The sequence below is a fragment of the Oncorhynchus kisutch genome, linkage group LG5, assembly GCF_002021735.2.
Source record: "Oncorhynchus kisutch isolate 150728-3 linkage group LG5, Okis_V2, whole genome shotgun sequence".
Classification (NCBI taxonomy): Eukaryota; Metazoa; Chordata; class Actinopteri; order Salmoniformes; family Salmonidae; genus Oncorhynchus; species Oncorhynchus kisutch.
This window is the reverse complement of record NC_034178.2, coordinates 56,936,783-56,948,746: the sequence shown is the minus strand read 5'-3', so window position 1 is coordinate 56,948,746 and position 11,964 is coordinate 56,936,783. Positions and strand designations below refer to the sequence as shown.

General features: G+C 46.4%; 1 protein-coding gene across 1 annotated transcript in view; it reads left to right on the top strand.

Annotated features, from left to right (window-relative positions):
* Nucleotides 1–234: 234 nt before the first annotated feature.
* Nucleotides 235–11,964, top strand: part of LOC109891615 (neurofascin) — a 143,992-nt gene continuing 132,262 nt past the window's right edge. The window contains exon 1 of the mRNA XM_031825467.1: nucleotides 235–419. The gene's annotated coding sequence lies outside the window, so the exon portion shown is untranslated. The remainder of the gene's footprint in view (nucleotides 420–11,964) is intronic.

Below are 11,964 nucleotides of genomic sequence, written 5' to 3'. Positions count from 1 at the left end.
ATACATATGAGTTATTCTAGAAAACAATCAAATTAAAGAAAACAATAACTCCTCTGTAACTTCCACCTCTCCTTAAATAAATAGCACCGCACCAGCAGTCTTTACTGTCACCAGTCAACCTCTCTTTTCTCCTTCCCCGCCCCTCAACACCTGTCCAGCGCTACCCCAGGACGCCCGCGTCATGTACTCACATCGACCCACTGACCGGGAGCGCGCACCAGCCGAAGATGTGATTGCGGCTTCGCGGATAGCGAGAGAGGAGGAACAGGGAGAGAGAGAGTGAGAGAGACCTGTACCGCATTACACGAAATAACGAGCACAAGCACACACTTTCACACATGCTACTGCAGAGCTGACACACACAGCGGAGAAAAGAGAGGGAACAGCGAAATATCTGCGGTCACGCCACAGGCACTCAGGTAAGTAAGCAACAGCATTCCTCTAACAGGCTTCTAATAATAGGTCATACTTTCGCATAGTGTCATATTGCCTAGTAGCTAACGGGTTTATGAATATTTGAAGATGTCGAGATTAAATTATGCTGTGAAGGGATGCCGCAGCTTCGGTAAAGATGGTAGATGTTTTCGGTACAGCCATCTGCAGTCGTTCTTGACCGGGTGCAGCCTTCTCACGTTGCCGAGCCTAATGCGCTGCGCATGGATGGATGATGCTGCGGTGGGTTCTTTTTTGCTGCTCTGCGCAGATTATAAACAGGGTCATTATACAGTCGTTTATTTCCACACACCAGTCACATTTAGGTCTTTATAGGTAGTTGTGATGTTTGACACAATATTGAAGGAGACACAATAGCTATTTAATGATTGTCAGCATGGATGTTTTGTTAGGCCGGCAGCTGCGGACGGGTGGCTGGTACTATAACTTATGCTCTAGATAGGGAGGATGATAGCACTCCTCGAAGTGAATGTGAGTGTTGTCGCCACAGAGAGTCTTTGGGGAGGCTGGTCATGCAGAGATAATTCAGGGATTTCGTTTGGTTATCTGAATCACGTCATGTCACCAAACGAGCTACGCGCGGCCCATAGCTCTTCTATTCAGCATTCTGATTGTGATTCATACATCCGCTAGGCCTCTCTGTAAAGACAAATTAGCTAGGCCTACACATTTAATGGTTCATTAACAATAAACGGGTCTTAAATAAATCTGGATTAATGTCTGGTAATATGTTAAGTTGCAGTAAAGATAGACCTGACAAAGCTGCAACTGGCTCAAAACAAAGCAGCTGGCCTTGCCCTTAAAGGGGCAATCAGCAGTTGCTACATCCCTTTTTGGACTTCTAAATTAATGACATGTATGCATTGATTATTATAATTTATTTTTAAAAGTATTTTGCCCCTCTTTTTCTCCCTGATTTTGTCATATCCCATTTGGATCTTGTCTCATTGCTGTAACTCCCCAACGGGCTCGGGACATACGTCCTCCTAAACATGGCCCGCCAAACCACTTCTTAACACCCGCATGCATGCTTAACACCGTTCACCTGACAACCGAGGGCAGCCTGCACGCACCTGGCCCGCCACAAGGAGTCGCTAGAGCGCAATGAACAAAGTAAAGCCCCCCTGACCAAACCCTCCCCTAACCCGGACGCCGCCGGGCCAGTTGCACGCCGCCCTATGGGACTCCTGATCACGGCCTGTTGTGATACAGCCCGGGATCAGACCCGGGTCTGTAGTGACACCTCTCGCACTGTGATGCAGTGCCTTAGACCGCTGCTCCACTTGGGAGGCCATACCCATTGATTCTGGAAGAATATTACTTAGAAATGCGTCAACTGTCGTACCCCATCAGAACCCCAAATATACGCTTGTTTACGCCAATGTTTGTTAACAAACAAAATATAAGCAAACACTGTATAGCTTCAAAACATGGTTAAAACTATAATGTTGATATCATTGATGGTCAATCCTTGCTCTGTCTATGACTTTGAGAGTGATTACATTTCTCCAGCTCCATTCCTCAGCTGTTGACCAGGGGTCAGGAGGCTGCTTTGTTATTGTTTCTACTGCTGATTGCTGCTTTAACTGCACACAAAACAAATCAAATCAAATTTATTTGTCACATACACATGGATAGCAGATGTTAATGCGAGTGTAGCGAAATGCTTGTGCTTCTAGTTCCGACAATGCAGTAATAACCAATAATCTAACTTAACAATTCCTAAACTACTACCGTATACACACACACACAAGTGTAAAGGGATAAAGAATATGTACATAAAGTTATATGAATGAGTGACGGTACAGAACGGCATAGGCAAGATGCAGTAGATGGTATCGAGTACAGTATATACATATGAGATGAGTATGTAAACAAAGTGGCATAGTTTAAAGTGGCTAGTGATACATGTATTACATAAAGATGCAGTAGATGATATAGAGTACAGTATATACATATGAGATGAGTAATGTAGGGTAATGTAGGGTATGTAAACATTATATTAAGTAGCATTGTTTCAAGTGGCTAGTGATATATTGTCCATCAATTTCCATCAATTCCCATTATTAAAGTGGCTGGAGTTGAGTCAGTGTGTTGGCAGCAGCCACTCAATGTTAGTGGTGGCTGTTTAACAGTCTGATGGCCTTGAGATAGAAGCTGTTTTTCAGTCTCTCGGTCCCTGCGTTGATGCACCTGTACTGAACTCGCCTTCTGGATGATAGCGGGGTGAACAGGCAGTGGCTCTGGTGGTTGTTGTCCTTGATGATCTTTATGGCCTTCCTGTGACATCGGGTGGTGTAGGTGTCCTGGAGGGCAGGTAGTTTGCCCCCGGTGATGCGTTGTGCAGACCTCACTACCCTCTGGAGAGCATCTGTAGAAGTTTGTGAGTGCTTTTGGTGACAAGCCAAATTTCTTCAGCCTCCTGAGGTTGAAGAGGTGCTGCTGCGCCTTCTTCATGACGCTGTCTGTGTGGGTGGACCAATTCAGTTTGTGTAACTTAAAACTTACTACCCTCTCCACTACTGTCCCATCGATGTGGATAGGGGGGTGTTCCCTCTGCTGTTTCCTGAAGTCCACAATCATCTCCTTTGTTTTGTTGACGCTGAGTGTGAGGTTATTTTCCTGACACCACACTCCGAGTGTCCTCCGGTCCTCCCTGTAGGCCATCTCGTCGTTGTTGGTAATCAAGCCTACCACTGTAGTGTCGTCTGCAAACTTGATGATTGAGTTGGAGGTGTGCATGGCCACGCAGTCATTGGTGAACAGGGAGTACATGAGAGGGCTCAGAACGCACCCTTGTGGGGCCCCAGTGTTGAGGATCAGCGGGGTGGAGATGTTGTTACCTACCCTCACCACCTGGGGGCGGCCCGTCATGAAGTCCAGTACCCAGTTGCACAGGGCGGGGTCGAGACCCAGGGTATCGAGCTTGATGACGAATTTGGAGGGTACTATGGTGTTAAATACTGAGCTGTAGTCGATGAACCGCATTCTCACATAGGTATTCCTCTTGTCCAGATGGGTTAGGGCAGTGTGCAGTGTGGTTGAGATTGCGTCGTCTGTGGACCTATTTGGGCGGTAAGCAAATTGGAGTGGGTCTAGGGTGTCAGGTATGCTGGAGGTGATATGGTCCTTGACTAGTCTCTCAAAGCACTTCATGATGACGTAAGTGAGTGCTACGGGGCGGTAGTCGTTTAGCTCAGTTACCTTAGCTTTCTTGGGAACAGGGACAATGGTGGCCCTCTTGAAGCATGTGGGAACAGCAGACTGGGATAAGGATTGATTGAATATGTCCGTAAACACACCAGCCAGCTAGTCTGCGCATGCTCTGAGGACGCGGCTGGGGATGCCGTCTGGGCCTGCAGCCTTGCGAGGGTTAACACGTTTAAATGTTTTACTCACGTCGGCTGCAGTGAAGGAGAGTCCGCAGGTTTTGGTTGCGGGCCCTGTCAGTGGCACTGTATTGTTCTCAAACCAGGCAAAAAAAGTTATTTAGTCTGCCTAGGAGCAAGATATCCTGGTCCGTGACGGGGCTGGTTTTCTTTTTGTAATCCGTGATTGACTGTAGACCCTGCCACATACCTGTGTCTGAGCTGTTGAATTGTGACTCTGGGCCCGGCTCCCACTGGGGAGCCAATCAGAATCAGTTTTACCCCACAAAACAGCTTTATTACAGACAGAAATAGTCCTCAGTTTCATCAGCTGTCTGGGTGGCTGATCTCTGACAATCTCGCAGGTGAAGAAGCCGGATGTGGAGGTCCTGGGCTGGCATGGTTACAGGTGGTCTGCAGTTGTGAGGCCAGTTGGACATACTGCCAAATAAAACGACATTGGAGGCTACTCATGGTAGAGAAATGAACATTAAATACTCTGGTAACAGCTCTTTTGGACATTCCTGCAGTCAGCATGCTAATTGCACGCTCCCTCAACGCTCCCTTGAGACATCTACAGTGAGTGAAAAAAGTATTTGATCCCCTGCTGATTTTGTACATTTGCCCACTGACAAAGAAATGATCAACAAAATCCATTAAAAAAACGCATGTCAAAAATGTTATAAATTGATTTGCATTTTAATGAGGGAAATAAGTATTTGACCCCTTCTCAATCAGAAAGATTTCTGGCTCCCAGGTGTCTTTTATATAGGTAACGATCTGAGATTAGGAGCACACTCTTAAAGGGAGTGCTCCTAATCTCAGTTTGTTACCTGTATAAAAGACACCTGTCCACAGAAGCAATCAATCAATCAGATTCCAAACTCTCCACCGTGGCCTAGACCAAAGAGCTCTCCAAGGATGTCATTGACAAGATTGTAGACCTACACAAGGCTGGAATGGGCTACAAGACCATCGCCAAGCAGCTTGTTGAGAAGGTGACAACAGTTGGTGCGATTATTCGCAAATGGAAGAAACACTAATGAACTGTCAATCTCCCTCGGCCTTGGGCTCCATGCAAGATCTCACCTCATGGAGTTGCAATGATCATGAGAACGGTGAGGAATCAGCCCAGAACTACACGGGAGGATCTTGTCAATGATCTCAAGGCAGCTGGGACCATAGTCACCAATAAAACAATTGGTAACACACTACTCCGTGAAGGACTGAAATCCTGCAGCGCCCGCAAGGTCCCCCTGCTCAAGAAAGCACATATACATGGAGGACAACTGGGTGAAAGTGTTGTGGTCAGATGAGACCAAAATGGAGCTCCTTGGCATCAACTCAACTCGCCATGTTTGGAGGAGGAGGAATGCTGCCTATGACCCCAATAACATCATCCCCACCGTCAAACATGGAGGTGGTGTAACGGTTCTCTTTTGCTTCATGCAGACTGGCAGCTCTGGCTGCTTCATGCAGACTGGCAGCTCTGGCTGCTTCATGCAGACTGACAGCTCTGGCTGCTCCATGTAGACTGACAGCTCTGGCTGCTCCATGCAGACCGACAGCTCTGGCTGCTCCATACAGGCTGGCAGCTCTGGCTGCGCTGAACATGCGGGAGACTCCAGCAGCGCTGTAGAGGAGGAATGCTCTGGCTGCGCTGAACAAGCGGGAGACTCCGGCAGCGCTGGAGATGAGGAAGGCTCTGACAGCGCTAGATAGACAGGAGACTCCGACAGCGCTGGAGATGAGGAAGGCTCTGACAGCGCTAGATAGACAGGAGACTCCGACAGCGCTGGAGAGGCGAGGCGCACTGTGGGCCTGTGGTGCTGGCACTGGTAGTACTGGACCGAGAACACGCACAGGAAGCCTGGTGCGGGGAGCTGCCACCGGAGGGCTGGTGTGTGGAAGTGGTACTGGATAGACCGGACCGTGCAGGCGCACTGGAGCTCTTGAGCACCGAGCCTGCCCAACCATACCTGGCTCGATGCCCACTCTAGCCCGGCCGATACGCGGAGCTGGAATATACCGCACCGGGCTATGCACCCGCACTGGGGACACCGTGCGCACCACTGCATAACACGGTGCCTGCCCGGTCTCTCTAGCCCCCCGGTAACCACAGGAAGTTGGCGTAGGTCTCCTACCTAGCATCGCCATGCTCCCTGTGAGCCCCCCCCCCAATAAATTTTGGGGGCTGACGCTCGGGCTTCCTTCCGCTTCTCCGTGCTGCCTCCTCATACCTGCGCCTCTCAGCTTTCGCCGCCTCCAGTTCTTCCTTGGGGCGGCGATATTCTCCAGGCTGAGCCCAGGGTCCTTTACCGTCCAGTTCGTCCTCCCATATCCATTTCTCCAAGTAGTGCAGCCTCTCCCACTGCAGCTGCTGCTGCTCCTGCTGCTGCTGCCTGTGTTGCCTCTCCTGCGGCTCCTGCCTGTTGACACGCTGCTTGGTCCTTTTGTGGTGGGTGATTCTGTAACGGTTCTCTTTTGGTGAAGGAGAGTCGGACCAAAATGCGGCGTGTAGATTTCGATCCATGTTTAATCAACAAACGTAAAACACGAATGAATACAAAAACAACAAACGTGGAAACGTAACGAAAACCGAAACAGCCCTATCTGGTGAAAACACAGAGACAGGAACATTAAGACACTAAGGACAATCACCCACAAAACACTCAAAGAATATGGCTGCCTAAATATGGTTCCCAATCAGAGACAACGATAAACACCTGCCTCTGATTGAGAACCACTCCAGACAGCCATAGACTTTGCTAGATACCCCACTAAGCTACAATCCCAATACCAACACAAAACCCCAAGACAAAACACACCACAATACAAAAACCCCATGCCACACCCTGGCCTGACCAAATAAATGAAGATAAACACAAAATACTTCGACCAGGGCGTGACAGGTGGAAACATGCTTTGGGGGTGTTTTTCTGCCAAGGGGATAGGACAACTTCACTGCATCAAAGAGACGATGGACGGGGCCATGTACCATCAATTCTTGGGTGAGAACCTCCTTCCCTCAGCCAGGGCATTGAAAATGGGTCATGGATGGGTATTCCAGCATGACAATGACCCAAAACACACGGCCAAGGCAACAAAGGAGTGGTTTCAAGAAGAAGCACATTAAGGTCCTGGAGTGGCCTAGCCAGTCTTCAGACCGTAATCCCATAGAAAATCTGTGGAGGGAGCTGAAAGTTCGAGTTGCCAAACGTCAGCCTCGAAACCTTAACTTCTTGGTAACAGGGGGCAGCCTCGAAACCTTGATGACTTGGAGAAGATCTGCAAAGAGGAGAGGGACAAAATCCCTCCTGAAATGTGTGCAAACCTGGTGGCCAACTACAAGAAACGTCTGACCTCTGTGATTGCCAACAAGGGTTTTACCACCAAGTACTAAGTCATTATTGCAGGGGGGTCAAATACTTATTTCCCTCATTAAAATGCAAATCAAACATTTTTTGACATGCTTTTTTCTGGATTTTGTTGTTGTTATTCTGTCTCTCACTGTTCAAATAAACCTTCCATTAAAATTATAGACTGATCATTTATTTGTCAGTGGGCAAATGTACAAAATCAGCAGGGGATCAAACACTTTTTTCTCTCACTTTATATCTTTATATAACTATTTTTTATTTACATTTTTTATTGTGAATTTAAGGATGTGTTTTATTTTTTACAACCAAGTCTATTTTGTTTATGTAAAGGGAATGTTATAGAAGGGTCCAGACACCTTTTTTTGTGATTTCACATGTTTTTGAGAAACTTACCCCAAACAGCAAATTACTTCTGCATCCTCCTTGTGTAGCCAGCCAGCCAGCCAGCCAGCCAGCCAGGTCATCCGTGACACAAGTCAGCATTCCATCCATGTCTGTGGCCGTCAGAAGATGTGAAAAACGTCCACTAGGGGCAACAGTGAGCGTTGTTACGTTCATGTAGGTTTGGCTTTTGCTAAGGCTTTGGGGATGGCAGATGGGCGTTTCAATCTGCCTCAAGTGCTAAAGGTTGCAATAGAAAGTAGTTTTTGTGATTTCTTTAAAAAGCCTGTTCCAAACCTTAACCCTTACCTTAACCATTCAGAGTTAATAATGCCTAACCATAAGATTTGGAGTTAAAGCCTGAACTTAACCCTAACCTTAAAAATGTCCTTTATTTTGACAGTTATCTGTAGCAGCAGGCTACACAATGGAACAGCTGGATAAGGGAAATGGCTAGAGGCGCGCAAAACGGAAATACCATTGGGGATAAAGAATGTCACACTTTCATGAGTACAACATCTAAAGACCTGCATCACTATACTAAAAGGATGTATTTGGGTGTTTTTGGAGCCTTTGTTCAAGTTCTTTGGGGCCCCTATACAACAAGGATAAGGAAGTGATTTGCTGATTGGAGTAGGTTTTATCAAAAATGTTAAATCACCAAAAGGTGTCTGGAACCTTCTATAACATGCCATTTACATCAAAAGGTTTGGTGGTAAGAATGAAAACATATCGTTTAATGGAGTATCTTATATTGTTCTTGTCTATTACTGTTCTGTACTCTGTCATGTATTTGTACATCTTATGTGGACCCCAGTAAGCGTAGCTGCTGCCTATGAAGTAGTTCATGGGGATCCTAATAAACTAAACTCCCAGCAGGCAGTCTCTGGGACAGCTTAAATACAGCAGCAGAACTGGGCACATGTCATCTGGAACTATAACTAAGACCCCCTTCACATTCACTGACTGACTGGCATACTGACAAATTCCTATTGAATAGAATTACTAAAGGAGCATGGATTTGGACCACAATGGAGATAGCAACATTAGTAGACAGATGTTTCCCTCTATAGCCCTTACAACAGACAGACAGACAGATGTTTCCCTCTATAACCCTTACGACAGACAGACAGACAGACAGACAGACAGATGTTTCCCTCTATAGCCCTTACGACAGACAGATGTTTCCCTCTATAGCCCTTACAACAGACAGACAGACAGATGTTTCCCTCTATAGCCCTTACAACAGACAGACAGACAGATGTTTCCCTCTATAGCCCTTACAACAGACAGACAGACAGATGTTTCCCTCTATAGCCCTTACGACAGACAGACAGACAGACAGACAGATGTTTCCCTCTATAGCCCTTACGACAGACAGACAGATGTTTCCCTCTATAGCCCTTACAACAGACAGACAGATGTTTCCCTCTATAGCCCTTACAACAGACAGACAGATGTTTCCCTCTATAGCCCTTACAACAGACAGACAGACAGACAGACAGACAGACAGACAGACAGACAGACAGACAGACAGACAGACAGACAGACAGACAGACAGACAGACAGACAGACAGACAGACAGACAGACAGACAGACAGACAGACAGACAGACAGATGTTTCCCTCTATAGCCCTTACAACAGACAGACAGACAGATGTTTCCCTCTATAGCCCTTACAACAGACAGACAGACAGACAGACAGACAGACAGATGTTTCCCTCTATAGCCCTTACAATAGACAGACAGACAGACAGACAGACAGACAGACAGACAGACAGACAGACAGACAGACAGACAGACAGACAGACAGACAGACAGACAGACAGATGTTTCCCTCTATAGCCCTTACAACAGACAGACAGACAGATGTTTCCCTCTATAGCCCTTATAACAGACAGACAGATGTTTCCCTCTATAGCCCTTACAACAGACAGACAGATGTTTCCCTCTATAGCCCTTACAACAGACAGACAGACAGACAGACAGACAGACAGACAGACAGACAGACAGACAGACAGACAGACAGACAGACAGACAGACAGACAGACAGACAGACAGACAGACAGACAGACAGACAGATGTTTCCCTCTATAGCCCTTACAACAGACAGACAGACAGACAGATGTTTCCCTCTATAGCCCTTACAACAGACAGACAGATGTTTCCCTCTATAGCCCTTACAACAGACAGACAGATGTTTCCCTCTATAGCCCTTACAACAGACAGACAGACAGACAGACAGATGTTTCCCTCTATAGCCCTTACAACAGACAGACAGACAGATGTTTCTCTCTATAGCCCTTACAACAGACAGACAGATGTTTCCCTCTATAGCCCTTACAACAGACAGACAGATGTTTCCCTATATAGCCCTTACAACAGACAGACAGACAGATGTTTCCCTCTATAGCCCTTACAATAGACAGACAGACAGACAGATGTTTCCCTCTATAGCCCTTACAACAGACAGACAGACAGATGTTTCCCTCTATAGCCCTTATAACAGACAGACAGATGTTTCCCTCTATAGCCCTTACAACAGACAGACAGATGTTTCCCTCTATAGCCCTTACAACAGACAGACAGACAGACAGACAGACAGACAGACAGACAGACAGACAGACAGACAGACAGACAGACAGACAGACAGACAGACAGACAGACAGACAGACAGACAGACAGACAGACAGACAGATGTTTCCCTCTATAGCCCTTACAACAGACAGACAGATGTTTCCCTCTATAGCCCTTACAACAGACAGACAGACAGATGTTTCCCTCTATAGCCCTTACAACAGACAGACAGACAGACAGACAGATGTTTCCCTCTATAGCCCTTACAACAGACAGACAGACAGATGTTTCTCTCTATAGCCCTTACAATAGACAGACAGATGTTTCCCTCTATAGCCCTTACAACAGACAGACATATGTTTCCCTATATAGCCCTTACAACAGACAGACAGACAGATGTTTCCCTCTATAGCCCTTACAACAGACAGACAGACAGACAGATGTTTCCCTCTATAGCCCTTACAACAGACAGACAGACAGATGTTTCCCTCTATAGCCCTTACAACAGACAGACAGACAGACAGATGTTTCCCTCTATAGCCCTTACAACAGACAGACAGACAGATGTTTCCCTCTATAGCCCTTACAACAGACAGGCAGACATATGTTTCCCTCTATAGCCCTTACAACAGACAGACAGACATATGTTTCCCTCTATAGCCCTTACAACAGACAGACAGATGTTTCCCTCTATAGCCCTTACAACAGACAGACAGACAGATGTTTCCCTCTATAGCCCTTACAACAGACAGACAGACAGATGTTTCCCTCTATAGCCCTTACAACAGACAGACAGACAGATGTTTCCCTCTATAGCCCTTACAACAGACAGACAGATGTTTCCCTCTATAGCCCTTACAACAAACAGACATACAGATGTTTCCCTCTATAGCCCTTACAACAGACAGACAGACAGATGTTTCCCTCTATAGCCCTTACAACAGACAGACAGACAGATGTTTCCCTCTATAGCCCTTACAACAGACAGACAGACAGATGTTTCCCTCTATAGCCCTTACAACAGACAGACAGATGTTTCCCTCTATAGCCCTTACAACAGACAGACAGATGTTTCCCTCTATAGCCCTTACAACAGACAGACAGATGTTTCCCTCTATAGCCCTTACAACAGACAGACAGACAGATGGAGTTAACATGATAATATCTTTATCTACATTTTGCTTTTGGTATATTAAGGAAGGATCCTGGTCTGAATTGGGAGTCAGAAAGTAATGGACGAAGGATCCTGGTCTGAACTAACTGAATTACTCAGACATCAGTCCAGTAAAAAAGTCAAGAAGAGATTTGAGTTCAACATGATGTTGAACATTATGCCTGTAGACTAGAGAAGATTCTGTCCCCACTCATTTCGCCTGACCACATACATAGTTTCTAGTTTTTTTGCAAACATACATACAGATCCATCAGAATAAGATAATATTCCCTGCTTCTCAACTCAACTGATCCTCTGCCATATTATTTTGGTTATGAATGAAAGATGCCAGGTTTGAATGGTAGCCAGCCAGGACTGTGAACTGGAGCTGGGCTCTTCTAGCTATGGAGAGACCGTCTTTAGTGTGGGGATATGGATCTGTCATCAACCCCTTTATGGATACATTTTGTCAGACCTTCTCTTAGCCTATAGGTCAAGAGGACCCTTTCACATATGAATACACATGCACACAGGCACACACACACACATACGCACACACACACACACACACACACACACACACACACACACACACACACACACACACACACACACACACACACACACACACACACACACACACACACACACA